At 42.5% G+C, this 19,688-nt stretch overlaps 1 protein-coding gene across 1 annotated transcript in view; it reads right to left on the bottom strand.

Annotated features, from left to right (window-relative positions):
- The window catches only part of LOC122565424 (guanine nucleotide-binding protein G(I)/G(S)/G(O) subunit gamma-7-like), a 189,134-nt gene extending 170,543 nt beyond the window's left edge, over nucleotides 1–18,591 (bottom strand). Inside the window, exon 1 of the mRNA XM_043721387.2 lies at nucleotides 18,520–18,591. The gene's annotated coding sequence lies outside the window, so the exon portion shown is untranslated. The remainder of the gene's footprint in view (nucleotides 1–18,519) is intronic.
- Between the last annotated feature and the right edge of the window lie 1,097 nt (nucleotides 18,592–19,688).

Consider the following 19,688-nt stretch of genomic DNA (forward strand, 5'->3'; position numbering starts at 1 on the left):
AGGCCATCCAACAAGAATCCAAAGAGGTTCATTAAGTGTATTAAAAGGAGAAAGAATAACTAGGGATATTGGACCACAGTGGACGTGTGTGTAGAACCACAAGAGATGGGCGAGGTAATCAATGTATTTCTCCTGTGTTTATTAAGATGACAGACATGAAGGATTTGGGAACTTGGAAGTTAGTGGTCTTATCTTGGGGACAGTCCAAATCACAGTAGAGGATGTTGGATGCATTAAAACATTTGAAGGTGGATAAATTTTCTAGTCCTGACCACATATATCCAAGAACATTGCAAGGGGTGTGAAGAAATTGCAGGGGGCCCAGCTGATATTTTTGCATCATCATTAGCGATGGATGAGGTCCCGGAAGACTGGAGGGAAGTGAATATTGAAGCCCTTCTTGAATAAGGGCACAAAGAAAAACCTGCAAACTATAGACCAGTGAGCCTAATCTGTGTGGTAGACAAGTTACTTTACAATATTCTGAGAGATAAGATTTACATGCATTTGGAATTTGGGTTTGATTAGTAGTCATCGTGGCTTTGTGTGTGTCAAATCTTAAGTGACCAGGAAGGTTGACAAGAGCAGGGCAGAAGATGTAGTCTATTTGGATTTCAGTAAGGTCTTTGATAAGAATTCACATGGCAGGCTGCTCTGGAAAGTTAGATTGTATGGAATCCAGGGGGAGCTGGCAAATTGGATACACAATTGGCTTGATGATAGGAAGCTGAGGGTAATACCAGAAGGATGCTTGTTGAACTGGAGGTCTGTGACTAGTGGAGCTCAGTGAACAGAACCACAACAACGAGCACCCAAGCTACAAATCTTCTCACAGACTTTGAACTGGTGGAGCAGCTCGGGGGTTGGTGCTGCGGCCATTGCTGTTTATTATCTAGTTCAATGATTTAGATGAGAATCTACAAAGCATGGTTAGCAAGTTTGCAGATGACATAAAATAGGCAGTATAGTGGACAGGGAGAAAAGGCCAGCAGAAATTGCAGCAGAATCTTTAGCAGCTGGGAAAGTGGGCCAAGAAATGGCAAATGGAGTTTAATATAGACAAGTATGAGGTCTTGTATTTTCGAAAGTCAATTCAAGGTAGGAGGGTTTCACAGTGAATGGTAGGGCCTTGGAGTTCAGGTGCACAGTTCTTTGAAAGTGGAGTCACAGGTAGACAGGGCAGCGTATATGAGGCTTTTGGCACACTGGCCTTCATCCATCAGGGCACGGAGTATAGAAGTTGGGAAGTTATATTGCAGTTATACAGGACATTGGTGAGGCTGCACTTGGAGTATAGCATTCATTGTTGGCCATCTTGCTATAGGAAGGACGTTATTAAACTGGAAAGAGCGCAGAAGAAATTTACAAAGACGTTGCCAAGACTCAACGATCTGAGTTATAGTGAGCGATTGGACAAGCTAGGGAGGGAAGAGGTAATCTTAAAAGAAGTGTAAAGAACATGAGAGGCATGGATAGGGTGAACATACTCAGTTTTTTCCCCCCCAGGGTTGGGGCAGCGAAGACTAAAGGGAAAAGAATAAAAAGGAACCAGAGGGGTTTTTTTCCCCCAAAGCAGAGGGTGGAATGAGCTGCCATCAGAAGTGATTGAGGTGGGTATATTAACAACATTTAAAAGGCATTTGAACAAATACATGAATCGGAAAGTTTTATAAGGATATGGGCCGAGTGCAGGGAAATGGGACCTTCTCCATATGTAGGATTACGACTCTAAGACTTACCAAGTAAGCGCTCTCCTCTAAGCTCAGTCAAGATGAGTGGCTGCAAGGAGAACTGAGAAAATGCTTCAAGAAAAAGGACATTCTTGAAACCCTTCTTTCCTCTCCTCCTGCACCCCACCACCCCCCAAAACGTGGAGCACCCCCCATCTGCTCATGGAAATCTTTTGCCTTAGAAAAGCCAAATTAGAAAAGAAACATCTGCAATCACAGAGCATCTCCAACAGGCCCTGGTGAAGGCCAATGCAAATATGCCTTGTATTCACCCATGCAAATTCTTCAAAACACCACCTGCTCCACCTGTGGCAGGGTGTCAGGATGCAGCACTGGACAGTTTAGTCACCATAGGACAACTCTGGAATAGAATAAAGTCACCCCTGGTCAAGGGATTGTCGAACATGGTACAAATATGTTCTGTAACATCAGTCTTGCACAGGAATCTCACACCAGGACTTCATCTTTTTCTTCTGTTCTTTACCCTAATCCTTCACAAGCTTTTTACATTAACTGTGTCACTACAATGCAAAAGTTTAAGAAGCACTGGAGGGAGTTTTGCAGTAACATGTTCCAAAGTATTTCATGGAACATCAACAAATTAAATTTGACCAAGTACATTAGAGTACAGTTGCAAACATAACAGTAAGGCTTGGGCTGATAAGCGGCAAACAGTATTCCTGTAATTGTCAAACAATGACCAGTTCCAAAAAAGGAATGTCACTAGCTGGCTTGACTTTTGACACTATTAACATCAGTGAATCCCACACCAAAATTCTGGAGATCATTACTGACCAGAAACTTAACTGAACCAGCCACATAAAAGTGAGAAGATTAAAGGGCAATTGACCAAAGTCTTCAAGATATTAACAGGAAAAGAAAGGGTAAAGATTAATTATTTCCATTGGTTGCAAAGTCCAGAATTGGGGGGTGGGGGGGGGGGGGGGGGGGGGGGGGTCATTAGCTATAATTCTCAGGCAAACTATTCAAGAGAGAGATGTTTGAAAGCACTACCACAAAGGGCAGTAGAGGTTTGGAACTCCCAGCAACAACAGTCGTGGATGCTTAATTAGTTGTTAATTTTAAATCTGAGATTTTTTTTTGTTCAAAAAGTCTTAAGGCATATGGGACTAGTGGTGTGCCTCAGGGATTGGTGTGGGGATCACAATTATTTACAATTTATATAGAGGATTTGGGAGTTGGGGACTACGTGCAGGGTGTCAATGTCTACAGATGACACTAAGATGAGTGGCAGAGTAAAGCATGCAGAGGACTGTGAAACTGTGCAGTTTTGGTCTCCCCTTACTTGAGAAAGGATGTTTTGGCACTGGAGGGGGTGCAGAGGAGGTTCACTAGGTTGATTCCAGAGTTGAGGGGGGTTGGCTTATGAGGAGAGACTAAGATTGGGATTATATTCATTGGAATTCAGAAGAATTGGGGTGGATCTTATAGTAACGTATAAAATTAGGAAGGGAATCAATAAAATAGAATTAGATAGGATGTTTCCACTGGTAGGGGAAGCTAGGACAAGAGAGCACAGCCTCAAGATTAGAGGAAGCAGATTTTGGACTGAATTATGAAGGAACTTCTTCACCCAGAGGGTTGTGAATCTATGTAATTCCTTGCCCAGTAATTCAGTAAGCATTTTTAAAGCTAAGATGGATGTTTTTACATAAAAAAAGGAATTAAGGGATGTGCGGAGAGCGTGGGTAAACGGTTTTGAGCCCACAGAAAGATCAGACATGTGGCATAGTGGTTAGCACTGCTGCCTCACAGCGCCAGAAACCCAGATTCAATCCCTGCCTCAGGCAACTGTCTATGTGGAGTTTGCACATTCTCCCAGTGTCTGCGTGGGTTTCCTCTGGGTGCTCCAGTTTCCTCCCAAGTCCAAAGATGTGCGGGTTGGGTGAATTGGCCATGCTAAATTGGCCATGCTAAATTGCCCGTAGCGTTAGGTGAAGGGGTAAATGTAGGGGAATGGATCTGGGTGGGTTGCTCTTCGGAGGGTCGGTGTGGACTTGTTGGGCCGAAGGGCCTGTTTCCACACTAAGTAATCTTATCTTATTGAATTGCAGAACATACTCGAAAGGCAGGACAGCCTACTCCTGCTCCTAGTTCTTAGGTGATGAACAAAGACAGGTATAGAGTTATACCACAGATCAACCATAATCTCATTGAAGGCTAGAGTAGGCTTGACAAGCTATATGGCCCAACTCTGTTCCTATCGTCCTATTTGACCAGCACTCCAGTAAGGTTGTAGCTGATGATACTATTGGGCAACTAAGATCTCAAAACAAAATCTGGATTGATAATTTTTAAAACTTTAGTTAATGTGGTGCTCATTGAAAAGTCATAAGAGACTAGAGACTGACAGAGCAGAAGTTTAATACACAAAAAAAACAACAAATCCAGCTGTCTATAGAAGGTGGTTTAGAAGAGAAAATATTAAATACAAATTCCCAAACTATTCAGTGATTCAAGTCCAGATAATATTTGATATAGAGAAATAATTTAAGCTAGATTTAATGGATTCTTCACAGTTCATAGGAGAGGAAAGGGGAGTCATCTTCCATGAATACTCCAAACACAGCAAGACTTTCAGCTTCTAATAACCTGCAGAATCCTAACCAAAATATTCCTATTAAGGTGCACAAACTAAAATCGTAAGGTAATTTGCTCTGAAAAAACCTAACTCGTGAAAAGAGACTATACTGCTTCTGACCCAAGTCAGGTCTCCTCCAAACCCTGCTGTAAAGAATCTACTTTTTAAATTTCTACCCCTCACAAAAAGCAAACAACATATGCTATTTTAAAATTCAAACTCAATAAAGTTCAACATATATACATTCACAGATCTTTTACAAAACACTACCTTAAAACAAACATTCACTACCATTGAACTATGGCTTCAGTGCACTCCAAAAGATACACTAAAGCAGATTACCAAGCTTAGGCAGCATTTCCTGCTATCATCTCAAAAAGCAGAAGTAGTACAAGTAGGAGAAAGTGAGGACTGCAGATGCTGGAGATCAGACTCAAGAGAGGGTGGTGCTGGAAAAGCACAGCAGGTCAGGCATCAGAGGAGTAGGAGTCTCGATGTTTCAGGCATAAGCCTGATGAAGGGCTGATGACGGAAATGTCAATTCTCCTGCTCCTCAATTGCCACCTGACCTGCTGCATTTTTCCAGCACCACATTCTTGACAAGTGGCACAAGTACTCAAGAACAATTCCAAGTTAAACACTTTCTATCTTGGAAATATACTGCCACACCTTCACAATTCAATGGCACTGTGGTAGCAGCTTTGCTACATGGACTGCAGCAATTCAAAGCAACAGCTCACACTACTTTAATTAAGGTGTACAATAAAATGGTGGCATTGAGAACAACGCAAATAATAAGAGGGAAAAATGGCCAAAAGCTTGGTCAAAGAGGAAAGTTAAGGACCATCTTAAAAAAATATTGAGCAGTTAGTGAGTTTTGAGAAGATTTGTAGCTCAGGTTGAGGTTCTGGATGTAGGTTTGCTCACTGGGCTGGAAGGTTTGTTTGCGAAAAAGAACAGGAAATGATGTCACCACAGGAAATGCCATCACCAACCCAAATAAATAGAAAGCAGGCTATACCACGAGTGCTTCATCCAGAGGTCACTGAAGATATACCTAGTATGGTGACAAAATGTCTGAAAATGAACCTTCCAGCTCAGCGAGCAAACCTACATCCAACATTGAGAGGCTAACGAAGGAATTCCATACGTTAGCCAAACAGACAATAACTGCCACAGTGATGAACTGATGAAAAAAGGTTTCTTTACCCAAAAGGAAGCTTTCAAACAGAACATACTTCTATCTTCTCGTTCTGAGATTTTTAATTACTGTCAGTATTCAGCTCAACAATTTCAGCAAACATTATCGCTGCAGGTTTCAATTTATTTTAGATTGTCACTGCAACATGATTTTATGTAGATCATACAGAAGATTCACTCGTCAGCAAATGAATTAGATCTTGCACTAGTCATTACCCAATTTGGTAATCTTTGAACACAAGCATAGAGTGAAATTCAATACTAAAATCTAAGCCTTTACCTTTGAAATAGCTCCTGCAAACTAAAACTGGAAGAAATTCAGAAATAAAAACTTTCAAATCTAGCAAAAACTTTCATTAAACATGAATTACAAAATAGCATGTATCAGCCCAGTATAGAAGCAACAGATAATGAAGTTTCAAAATATAGTTTAGAAGACAGGCTACAATTATGGCCTGCTCCTGCTACCAATTCCTACATATTAACCTATGTATCAATACAAAAGGCCTACAAAAAGTGACTCAAAATAGTTTTTGGAACTTATTCCAGTTGCCAGCCTGGAATTGAGGCAGGTTTTTAAAAAAAGTTTCACTCAACAGCAAGGTCACAAGTTCAAGCCAAGTTACTGATAAGACAAAAAAAAATTACCAAGTAGTCTGCAGCCTCACTCACTGCCCTAAGAGTGTGCACTCTTTATGAATGGTTGCTCCATTAAACATTTGTCCCGAATCTACAGGAAAGCTGGAGAATGTCATGACCTTGATCCAGAATTCTGGCAGTTTTTGCTTTATTTTCAGGAAAGGAAAATAACTTATGCCTATAATTCCCAGCCAAAAGCTAATACAAGTGTTTTGCTTCCAAATTACACTACAAACTTGGATTGATACTCACATGCAATAAAACAATAAATACTCAGTCCATGTCAATTGTACAAAAACAAAATAATTTATGATATTTTGATGCTTTTGTTTAAGTCAGAAGTAGAAAGGTTGCACTTTTAGCACTGCAGGATAGGGACAGAAGTTGCAACTCCCATTGATAAATCATGCAGATTGGCAACAGTTGGAAACAGGAGAAGGCTGTTACTTTACCAGAGCGAATGTTGGTATACCATCTAAATTTACAAGAAAAGTCACTTAGTCACTGCACTGAATGGCTGCCAATATGTTTAGAAAAATACTGAAGTGCTAAAACTGAATGTTTTCGTTTGTTTAGATTTATTTTGGCTGGAGTATCTTTAAAGCTAAATCACAATAGAGTTTTTGAAAGAAACTTTAGGTACAACAGTCTCAAAACATTTTGTATTAAACTGAATTTAAGTTTAACGGCCCATAAGGCCGAGCAAGGAGCCAAGCTCCCACACACAACAGTAAATTTGTTCAGCTATACTGTGTCAGACATTTTTGAACAGAATTTTCTAATTCTGCAGATGTGAGAAAATTGGAAATAAAAACAAAATATATAAAGGCACAAGCAGCTCTGGCAGCAGAAAGAAAAGTTAACGTTTCTGTTTGTGACCTTTCATCAGCATGGTTCTGAAAAATAATCAGCACCTCAAAATGTTCACTCGGCATCTCTTTTCAGGATGTTACCAGACTGATATTTACTGCATGTTCCGTTTTTACTTATTTTTGAAAGTCAAAACTGCAGTGAATTCCAGTCACTATCTTTGGTGATCTTGTAAAAAAAGGACAGAATAGGTTAAGATAATTAACTAGTTACAGAAAAGGAGAAGATTTTAAATGCATTGAAAAATGTGGTGCTGGAAAAACACAGCAGGCCAGGCAGCAGAGGAGCAGGAGAATCGACGTTTCGGGCATAAGCCCTTCTTCAGAAATGAGGCTGGTGTGCTAAGTGGGCTGAGATAAAAAGGTAGGGGGGAGGGAATTTGGGGGAGGGGTGCTGGGAATACAATAGGTGGAAGGAGGTGAGGGTAAGAAGCTGGAGAGGTCGGGAAGATGATTGCAGGTCAAGAGGGCGGTGCTGAATCCAAGGGTTGGGACTGAGATAAATCGGGGGGGGGGGGGAATGAGGAAGCTGGAGAAATCTACATTCATCTCGTGTGGTTGGAGGGTTCTTAGGCGGAAGATGAGACGCTCTTCCTCCAGGCAGTGTGGCCAGGGTCTGGCGATGGAGGCGGCCAAGGACCTGCATGTCCTAGGTGAAGTGGGAGGGGGAGTTAAAGTGTTCAGCCACAGGGCGGTTGGGTTGGTTGGTGCGGGTGTCCCAGAGGTGTTCCCTGAAATGTTCCGCAAGTAGGTGACCTATCTCCGGAATGTAGAGGAGACCACATCGGGTGCAGCGGATACAGTAAATGATGCGTATGGAGGTGCAGGTGAATTTGCGACGGATATGGAAGACTCCATTGGGGCCTTGGGGGGAGGTGTGAGCGCAAGTTTTGCACTTCTTGCGGTTGCAGGGGAAGGTGCCAGGAGTAGAGGTCGGGTTGGTGGGGGGTGTGGACCTGACGAGGGAGTTGTGGAGGAAGTGGTCTCTCCGGAACGCTGATGGGATGGGGAGGGAAATATATCCCTGGTGGTGGGTTCTGTTTGGAGGTGGCAGAAATGACTGAGGATATACGATCTATCCGGAGGTTGGTGGGGTGGAAGGTGAGGACCAGTGGGGTTCTGTCTTGGTGGCGATTGGAGGGGCGGGGTTCAAGGGCGGAGGTGCAGAAGCGGAGGAGATGCAGTGGAGAGCATCATCGACCACGGAGGGGAAATTGTGGTCTTTGAAGGCGGCCATTTGGGTTTTTCGGTCGTAGAATTGGTCCTCCTGGGAGCAGATGCGACAGAGACGAAGGAATTGTGAATATGGGATGGTGTTCTTACAGGGGGCAGGGTGGGAGGAGGTGTAATCTAGGTAGCTGTGGGAGTCGGTCGGCTTGTAGTAAATGTCTGTATTGAGTCGGTCGCCCCCCCCCCCCCCCCCCGAGATAGAAATGGAGGGGTCTAGGAAGGGGAGGGAGGAGTCTGAGACGGTCCAAGTAAATTTGAGGTCAGGGTGGAAGGTGTTAGTAAAATGGACCAACTGTTCAACCTCCTCGTGGGAGCACGAGGTAGCGCCAATACAATCAATCATCGATGTTTTAAATGCACCAACTTAGAAGGAACCGACAAAATGGTATTTTTTTATAGCAAGTCTAGGACATATTGAACACCATATTAATGCCATTGATTTACCATGATTAAATAATTGGATTTTAAACAAGTGCTACTATAGGTCAATACAAATCTACAAGATTAATTTACATAAAATCTGATATTTTCATGTGCATTAACTACTGAAGACTGCAGAGATCCTACTGTATCATTTCAAAAGCTACAAACCATTATTAGAAAAGTAACTTTATTAGTTATCTTAAATTTAACCAGAGCATTTCTAGATATTACAACTAGTGAAGACAATCTTAAGAGTATGGGATTGGTATTAAACTGACACATTCAAAAACAAAAAAAAAAGTGTAGCAAAGGCTCACAACCATTACTTCTACCTACATAACCCTGACAGACTTAACTGCTACATAGCTTTGCCTGTTTCAGAGTCAGAGTCATACAGCATGGAAACAGACCCTTCGGTCCAACCCATCCATGCCGACCAGATATCCCAATCCAATCTAGTCCCACCTGCCAGCACCCGGCCCATATCCCTCCAAACCCTTCCTATTCATAGACCCATCCAAATGCTTCTTAAATGTTGCAATTGTACCAGCCTCCACCACATCCTCTGGCAGCTCATTCCATACACGTACCACCCTCTGTGTGAAAAGGTTGCTCCTTGGGTCTCTTTTATATCTTTCCCCTCTCACCCTAAACCTAGGTCCTCTAGTTCTGGACTCCCCGACCCCAAAGAAAAGACTTTGCCTATTTATCCTATCCATGCCCCTCAATTTTGTAAACCTCTATAAGGCCACCCCTCAGCCTCCAAAGCTCCAGGGAAAACAGCCCCAGCCTGTTCAGCCTCTCCCCGTAGCTCAGATCCTCCAACCTTATCAACAACCTTGTAATTCTTTTCTTAACACTTTCAAGTTTCACAACATCCTTCCGATAGGAAGGAGACCAGAATTGCAGACAATATTCCAACAGTGGCCTAACCAATGTCCTGTACAGCCGCAACATGACCTCCTAACCCCTGTACTCAATTCTCTGACCAATAAAGGAAAGCATACCAAACGCCTTCTTCACTATCCCATCTACCTGCGACTCCACTTTCAAGGAGCTATGAACCTGCACTCCAAGGTCTCTTTGTTCAGTAACACTCCCTTACCATTAAGTGTATACATCCTGCTAAGATTTGCTTTCCTAAAATGCAGCACCTCACATTTCTGAATTAAACTCCATCGGCCACTTCTTAGCCCATTGGCCCATCTGGTCCAGATCCTGTTGTAATCTGAGGTAACCCTCTTCACTGTCCACTACACCTCCAATTTTGGTGTCATTAGCAAACTTACTAACTGTACCTTTTATGCTCGCATCCAAATCATTTATGCAAATGACAAAAAATAGAGGACCCAGCACCGATCCTTGTGGCACTCCACTGGTCACAGGCCTCCAGTCTGAAAAACAATCGTCCACCACCATCCTCTGTCTTCTACCTTTGAGCCAGTTCTCTATCCAAATGGCTAGTTCTCCCTGTATTCCATGAGATCTAACCTTGCTAATCGGTCTCCCATGGGGAACCTTGTCGAACGCCTTACCGAAGTCCATATAGATCACATCTACTGCTCCGCCCTCATCAATCTTCTTTGTTACTTCTTCAAAAAACTCAATCAAGTTTGAGAGACATGATTTCCCACGCACAAAGCCATGTTGACTATCCCGAATCAGTCCCTGCCTTTCCAAATACTTGTACATCCTGTCCCTCAGGATTCCCTCCAACAAGTTGCCCACCGAGGTCAGGCTCACCGGTCTATAGTTCCCTGGCTTGTCTTTACCACCCTTCTTAAACAGTGGCACCACATTTGCCAACCTCCAGTCTTCTGGCACCTCACCTGTGACTATTGATGATACAAATATCTCAGCAAGAGGCCCAGCAGTCACTTCTCTAGCTTCCCAGAGTATTCTCAGGTACACCTGATCAGGTCCTGGGGATTTATTCACCTTTAACCGTTTCAAGACATCCAGCAATTCCTCCTCTGTAATCTGGACATTTTGCAAGGTGTCACCATCTATTTCCCTACAGTCTATATCTTCCATATCCTTTTCTACAGTAAATACTGATGCAAAATATTCATTTAGTATCTCCCCCATTTTCTGTGGCTCCACACAAAGGCCACCTTGCTGATCTTTGAGGGGCCCTATTCTGTCCCTAGTTACCCTTTTGTCCTTAATATATTTGTAAAAACCCTTTGGATTCTCCTTAATTCCATTTGCCAAAGCTATCTCATGTCCCCATTTTGCCGTGCTGATTTCCCTCTTAAGTATACTCCTACTTTCTTTATATTCTAAGGATTCACTCTATCTATTCTGTCTATACCTGACATAGGCTTCCTTCTTTTTCTTAACCAAACCCTCAATTTCTTTAGTCATCCAGCATTCCCTATACCTACCAGCCTTCCTTTTCACCCTGACAGGAATATACTTTCTCTGGATTCTTGTTTTCTCATTTCTGAAGGCTTCCCATTTTCCATTCGCCCCTTTACCGGCAAACATCTGCCTCCAATCTGCTTTTGAAAGTTCTTGCCTAATACCGTCAAATTGGCCTTTCTCCAATTTAGAACTTCAACTTGTGGATCTGGTCTATCCTTTTCCATCACTATTTTAAAACAAATAGAATTATGGTCGCTGGCCCCAAAGTGCTCCCCCACTGACACCTGTCACCTGCCCTATTTCCCAAGTGTAGATCAAGTTTTGCACCTTCTCTAGTAGGTACATTTACATACTGAATCAGAAAATTGTCTTGTACGCACTTAAGAAATTCCTCTCCATCTAAACCTTCAACACTATGGCAGTCCCAGTCTACATTTGGAAAGTTAAAATCCCCTGCCATAGCTACCCTATTATTCTTACAGATAGCCGAGATCTCCTTACAAATTTGTTTCTCAATTTCCCTCTGACTATTGAGGGGGGGGGGGGGGGTCTATAACACAATCCCAATAAGATGATCATCCCTTTCTTATTTCTCACTTTCCACCCAAATAACTTCCCTGGATGTATTTCCGGGAATATCCTCCCTCAGCACAGCTCTAATGCTACCCCTTATCAAAAATGCCACTCCCCCTCCTCTCTTGCCTCCCTTTCTATCCTTCCTGTAGGATTTGTATCCTGGAACATTAAGCTGCCAGTCCTGCCCAACCCTGAGCCATGTTTCTGTAATTGCTATGATATCCCAGTCCCAGTCCCATGTTCCTAACTATTCCCAGAGTTCATCTGCCTTCTGTTAGGCCCCTTGCATTGAAATAAATGCAGTTTAATTTATTAGTCCAACCTTGTCCCTGCCTGCCCTGACTATTTGACTCACTTCTGTTCTCAGCTGAACCTGTCTCAGATCGATCTCTTTCCTCACTATCTCCCTGGGTCCCACACCCCCACCTTACTAGTTTACACCCTCCCAAGCAGTTCTAGCAAATTTCCCTGCCAGTATATTAGACCCCTTCCAATTTAGGTGCAATCTGTCCTTCTTGTACAGGTCACTTCTACCCCAAAAGAGATTCCAGTGATCCAAAACTGTGAATCCTTCTCCCATACACCAACTCGTCAGCCATGCATTCATCTGCTCTATCCTCCTATTCCTGCCCTCACTAGCTATTAGCACTGGGAGAAATCCAGATATTACTACCCTTGAGGACCTCCTTTTTAAAGTGTCTGCCTAACTCTCTGTAATCTCCCTTCAGAGTCTCAATTCTTCCAATGTCGTTGGTTCCAATGTGGATAATGACCTCCTGCTGGCCCCTCTCCCCCGTGAGAACATTCTGCACCCTCTCAGAGACATCTTTGATCCTGGCACCAGGGAAACCGGCCACAGAAACGTCTGTCTGTACCTCTGACTACAGAATCCCCTAACACAATTGATTTTTTGAAAGCCGAAGTACCCCTCGTTGCATTAGAGCCAGTCTCAATACCAGAAACTTGGCTGTTCGTGCTACGTTCCCCTGAGAATCCATCACCCCCTACATTTTCCAAAACAGCATACTTGTTTGAAATGGGTATATCCACAAAAGATTCCTGCCCTAGATGCTTGCCTCTCTTACCCTTCCTGGAGTTAACCCATCTATGTGACTGTATCTGAGACTTCCCCCCCCCCCCTTTCCTATAACTGCCATCCATCACATACTGTTGCTGTTGCAAATTCCTCATCGCTTCTGTCTGTCTCTCCAACTGATCCATTCAATCTGATAAGATTTGCATCCAACAGCATTTATGGCAGATATAATTCGCAGTAACCCTTATGCTCTCTTTAAACTCCCACATCTGACAAGAAGTACATATCACTGCAAAGGCCATTTTTGCTCCTTCACAATCTACAGACCCAGAAAATAACACCATCTTATTCCTCTACAAACACTGCCCCAGGTTAAATTAATAGCAATGGCTTATGTTTTAAGTTTAATCAAGTGACTTATCTCCAAAAACATATAATCAAGAAAGAATCCACTATACTCACTACTGCAGCCTTTCTCTTGGACAGACTTAAAACAACAATTAACTTCTCTGAATCTGTGCTGTGAACTTCACCCAACAGTTCCTCCAAGATTAGTTGCGAATTTCACTTTGTTAATTTTCCCAGATGCACTCCAATGTCCAGCGATACACGAATTCAAACAGCAAAGGCAGTAACTGTGCAGGTTCTCTCTCTCTCTCCTGCACTGTCCTCACCATGTGCTTCCTTTGTCTGCTCTTCTCCCTTTTAAACTGTTGTTTTGACTTTTTTTTTTAAACTAAAGTTCCAAAACAATGCAACAGCATATAAAACAGTAATTGCTGCTTCTGGAATTCGAGGAAATCACCTCCAACACCTAAAATACCTCAAAAAAAAAAAAAGCAGCAGCTCTAACAGCCAGACATTTTTCCCGTCCTCCATCTTTGATTACTCCGAATCCTCTTGCTGAAGTTGTGCCAATACCTTTCATTGCATTTAAATCGAGACCATACCGATGCTCCCCTGCTTGCCTCCTATCTTTAAGTTACAGACCAACTCATCCAAAATTCTGATACCCACATCCAAGCTTGCACTATGCCTTTTGCACACATCACCCATGTCACTTGCTGACTTCCACTAACTTTGCAGATGACACCAAAATTGGAGGTGGAGTGGACAGCAAAGAGGGTTACCTCATATTACAACAGGATTTGGACCAGATGGGCCAATGGACTGAGAAGTGGTAGATGGAGTTTAATTCAGATAAATGTGAGGTGCTGCATTTTGGGAAAGCAAATCTTAGCATGACGTATACACTTAATGGTAAGGTCCTAGGGAGTGTTACTGAACAAAGAGACCTTGGAGTGCAGGTTCATAGCTCCTTGAAAGTGGAGTCGCAGGTAGATAGGATAGTGAAGGCGGTGTATGGTATGCTTTCCTTTATTGGACAGAGTATTGAGTACAAGAGTTGGGAGGTCATGTTGCGACTATACAGAACATTGGTTAGGCCACTGTTCGAATATTGCGTGCAATTGTAGTCTCCTTCCTATTGGAAAGATGTTCTGAACCCTTTCAAGTTTCTCCAGGGAAAACAGGCTGGGGCTGTTTTCCCTGGAGCTTCGGAGGCTGAGGGGTGGCCTTATAGAGGTTTACAAAATTATGAGGGGCATGGATAGGATAAACAGGCAAAGTATTTTCCCTGCGGTCAGGGAGTCCAGAACTAGCGGGCATAGGTTTAGGGTGAGAGGGGAAAGATATAAAAAAGACCTAAGGGGCAATTTTTCATGCAGAGGGTGGTACATGTATGGAATGAGCTGCCAGAGGATGTGGTGGAGGCTGGTACAATTGCAACATTTAAGAAGCATTTGGATGGGTATATGAATAGGAAAGGTTTGGAGGGACATGGGCCAGGTGCTGGCAGGTGGGACAAGATTGGGTTGGGATATCTGGTCAGCATGGACAGATTGGAACCATGCTGTACATCTCTATGACTTGATCCAGCAACACCTTGATTTAAAATTCTTACTCTTGGTTTCAAATCTTTTCATGATCTTCTCTTATCTTTATCTTTAATCTCTTCCAGTCTCAATTTTCAATTATGTGGCCCAAAACTCTGGAATGCAGTACTTGCACCACTATATTTTTCTGTTCCTCCTTAAAACTTGACCAAGCTTTGAGTCATCTGGCCTATTATCTCCTAGACCTTTTAATACTCCAATAAAACATTAGAAACTTCTGCAGTCTTCATGAGCACGAGTCTTGCGTGACTAGAATACATGATCAACAAATTTACAACTATGTTGATGATCCGAGTTTTTTTAAAAAAATGTACATACATAATATCATTACTACTCAATAACAGTAGTACTGTTAATACAGGAATAGGATGAATCATTCCAATTTTACAATTCAACCCAAATTTAATAAAACTAATATTTCTTATTGTCACGTTTCTACAATTCAATTTATGAACGCTCATCCACTCAATTTTCACACTATTGCTAGCTTATTTCCTATTACTGCCCACAAATATTTCAAAGCACAGGAAAGGTTACAGAAGCATTATGCAGGATTAGTGCAAGGAAGTGGAAGTGAAATTAAAATATCAGTTGGAAAGCAGTTACCGGTCAAGGACGCCAGTTGGGATCTTCAGCTGTTGTCCTGGGAACAATAGCAAAGTTACTTAAGAACTCACTGATATGCAGGAATTCTTTTATTTGAAGATGGCTAAAACATCAAGAGAAAAGGCTAAACAATTCTTTAGAAAAAAAAATTTAAAATGACTGTCTTTCCAGTGGGGATTCAATTGCCTCAGTGTTGAATTGCTATATTAGACAGACAGTTTTCACCTACCAAGTAATCTGGAAAGCTACACATGATTTAAGTGCTATGTTTAAACAAACAAAAAAAAAGTCATTTACTTCATAAACAAACAAAACAGGTAAGATCTGCATATCTTGCAACCATCAGCAATAACTCAACATTATATTGCAAATCTTAATTTATTTTCATGTGTTCGGTAATGTAATGTGAAAATTAAACAATTAAGTCACAATTGTTTCAATTTCACTATTCTTTGAAATAGTGATGTTCTTATCATTTTAGTTATAAATAATGCCAAGATTAGTTCATTAATCAGTGTTCATAGCAGAATAAGATCACTATTAAGTAAATCTTAAGAACAGATTAATATTACTTAAAGATTTAAGAAGTTACACATCTCACTCAATTATTCCACATAAAACTTCGAAAGTTTTTTTGATAACAAGGACAATGTCTTGCTTGAATATCAAGGGTAGCAGTAGCAGCCCCATGACAAGTACAGAGATTAACCAGTACAAAAGGAAAACAGTTAATAACGTGCAGAACGCAAACTACAAGATTAATTCATGTGCCATTTAGCAAACGGCTACACAGACCTCCTGTGGTTTCAATAAGGCTCCAAGATTAGAGTTATGATGCAATATATCTACCTCCTCAGTTCTGAATGCAGCAACTTGAGCAGCTCATAATAGAAGTAGACCATTCAGCCCTCAAGCCAATCATTCAATAGAATAGCAGCTGTTTTTTAAGACGTGTCTGACCAATGAATCCCTGTGTGGAAAGAGGCTTTTCAGCCCAAAGAGTCCACTCCAACCCTCTGAAGAGCATCCAATACCCAGTTCCATTCCCCTACCCTAGCATCCTGCATTTCCCATGCGTGATCCACCTGATCTGTACACTCCTGTACACTATGGGCAATTTAGCATGGCCAATCCACCTAACCTCCACATCTTTAGAATATGCCAGGAAACCAGATGAAACCCACGCAGACAATGTCCGTGTGGAGTTTGCATAGTCACCCAATGGTAGAATCAAACCCAGCTTCCTGGCAGTGAGAGGCAGCAGTTCTATTCACTGAGCCACCCTATCATATCCACTTTCAAGTGGTTTCTCCCATAATCCTTGATTCCACTAAACTCATTGGTTTCGAACCCAAACTTTTTCTCTTCACATGTTGGCAAGCTATTCCACCTCATCCACTGGTCATAAAACACACACTAATGCAGCTTGAATTCAATAATAACTTGCAATTAAGAGTCTGCTAGCGACCAAGAAACCATTGCCAATTGTCATCTGATTCACTAACGTCCTTCAGAGAAGAAAACCTGCCATCTTCGTCTGATCTAGCCTCCACGTGACTCCAAACATACAGCAATATGGTTGACTCAACTGCCCTCAAAAGGCTTAGCAAGCCACTCAGTTCAAAGGCGACCAGGGACAGCCAATAAATGCTGGGCAGCTAGCCACATCCCACAAGTGAATAAAAAAAGATTTTTAAAAAAACTTCCCAGCAGCAAGGCGGCACAAAAACAATCAGAAAAAGGCTGCTTCTATCAGCCCAGTGTCAAAGTAGATAATTATTATATTCAACTATGTTAACAACCACCAATTCATTATAAATCAAGAATCAAACTGGTTTAAGAGCTACACTGGTAAAGCTTTATGCACTTCCAAACATGTTACAACATTAAGGGATGCTACATAAATGGCACTAGTTGATCACTGGATGACCAATTAGGCACTGCTGCAGTTTTAACAAAAAGTGCATTAATTTCATTGTTTAATTTTTCTAGCTTAGTGAATGGTTCATTATTCTCTTCCATTCCATCATATTCAGGTCATTAGAAAATAAATTTGCTGCAGATAACAAGAGGGAACTCCTTGCACAAGACTGAGAACCCAGTGCAGTCTTTACCTTGTGTGCAAAGTCAATTCATCACATTTGGAGCATCAAAACATTATGGGCCTTTAAGACACTGTATTAAAATAAAGTGACTTACTATTAATTTTGTCAAATGAGTCTCAGACAATTAAGGGCAATTCTATAACAAAGTCACACAGATAAGCAATAATATTCTAAGATACAACATTAGAATTTAGATTTACAACTCATAAATCAACATAGGCTTAATTTCAATAAACATTAAGTTTGTTTCCACTTCTGTCAGCAGTAATAATTGCCTGCGGTCAAGTTTCCAATACACTACATAACTGTAGTGAAGTGTAGCCCTCCTGAAGAAGGTCTCATGCCCGAAACGTCGATTCTCCTGCTCCTTGGATGCTGCCTGACCTGCTGCGCTTTTCCAGCAACACATTTTCAGCAATACACTACATAAGGCTTTTATTTTTTTTTAAATCAAACCCATAAAATGTTCAATCTTGATAGAACACTATGATAAACACATTGTAACCGTTAAAGTCCCCTATTAACGAAGACACATTAATGCAGTATCTGCTATATGTGATTTCTTCTTTGGCAAGACACGCTGACAACAAGCACGGCGATGCAAATACACAACCGACATGGAAGTGCAATTCTACGAAAAAAAGTACAGTGCCCATTGCAAATAAAATAACGCTGCACTCTGGACAAATATACCAATAAAATACATATTAAATAACAGACCCATGACTTTCTTACTAGGTCTGCCCGTCTCTGCCTTCACACAAACGCACTCGAGTTGTATTTTTTTAAAAAGCATCGGCTATGTCAGAAAACACGAAGTTGCGGCGACCCCAGCAGCCATGATAGGTCCCGTACAACCCACCCCTCAATTCTGTAAATGGCGCCTTTTCTTCAGCCCCCACCTCAACATTTCACACGGACTTTTCCTCAAGTGGGGAAATAATGTACAGTAATTGGAAATAACTAACACCCAGGGTATCCTTCATGCCACACCCCCCTCCCCTCTACGTCTCGGTCAATGGCCCTTTTTCATCCACTCCTTTCCTCGCTTTCTGTCACTAAAACCGCAACAGTATCCCGACTTTCAGGTCGACACCTAGTAACGACCATTCTTCCCTTCTCCCCCACATCCATTCTAACCCCTCCCTCGCCAACCGCCACTTGCCCTCGCACACACTTACCCCTTGGGTTTAAAGGCCCGCACGAGACCCAACCAACTGCCAGAACCAACCAATCTTCCAACCCCTTCCCGCCCTGATAGACGTGCGGAAGAGCCAATAGGGACCGCGATGCTGCTCGACAACTGGCCAATGAGCGGTGAGCTGGGAGGCGGGATGTTTCGTCGGCGCCAGCAGGTTCGGCTGAGTCGGAGTGCATGACGTCACGGCTAACGGATCTTGGACGGTTTCTTCCCGAACACCTTGATTGACGCGGCATTAGCCAATCAGAATGCAAACTGTGTTCTGGGTTGGTTTTGGCAAGAAACGAATCAAAATTAAAGGTGAGGCTGGACTTAAATTGCTGCTCTAATACTGGCATTTTCCCAGCCCCTGAATGGCCTGGGCATTGACGAAAAAGTATTTTTTATTCACTCGTGGGTCGTGGGTATCATAGGCGGGGCTAGCATTTATTGCCCATCCCCAACTGCTCTTGAGAAGGTCGTGTTGAACTGCTTTCTTGAACCATACCCATGTCAGGATAGTGATTGGATTGGAGGGGAACTTACAGGTGCTGGTGTTCCCGTTGTATTTGCTGCCCTAGTCCTTCTCGCTGGCAGTTGATGGATTTGGAAAGTGCTGTCTGAGGAGCCTTGGTGAATTTTTGCAGTGCATCTTCTAGACACTGCTGCTACTGAGCATCTGTGGTGGAGCAATTGGATGATTTTTGTGAATGTCGTGCCAATCAAATGGTTTATTTTGTCCTTGACAGTGTCCAACCTCTTCAGTGTTGTTGCACATGCAAATAGGAAGTATTGTAACATAGTGCTGTCTTATGCCTTCTGGATGATGGCGAAAATGAGGACTGCAGATGCTGGAGATCAGAGTCAAGATTAGAGTGGTGCTGGAAAAGCACAGCAGTTCAGGCAGCATCCGAAGAGCAAGGAAAATCAACATTTCGGGCCAAAGCCCTTCATCAGGAATGAGGCAGGGAGCCTCTGGGGTGGAGAGATAAATGGGAGGGGAATGGGGTTGGGGAGAAGGTAGCTAAGAGTGTAATTGGTGGATGAAGGTGGAGATGAAGGTGATAGGTCGGAGAGGAGGGTGGACCGGATAGGTGGGAAGGAAGATTGGCAGGTAGGACAGGTCATGAGGATGGTGCTGAGCTGGCAGGTTGGAACTCGGGTAAGGTG

The sequence above is a fragment of the Chiloscyllium plagiosum genome, unplaced genomic scaffold, assembly GCF_037043375.1.
Source record: "Chiloscyllium plagiosum isolate Xiang-an unplaced genomic scaffold, Cpla_swu_hap1 HiC_scaffold_28, whole genome shotgun sequence".
In the NCBI taxonomy this organism is placed as follows: domain Eukaryota; kingdom Metazoa; phylum Chordata; class Chondrichthyes; order Orectolobiformes; family Hemiscylliidae; genus Chiloscyllium; species Chiloscyllium plagiosum.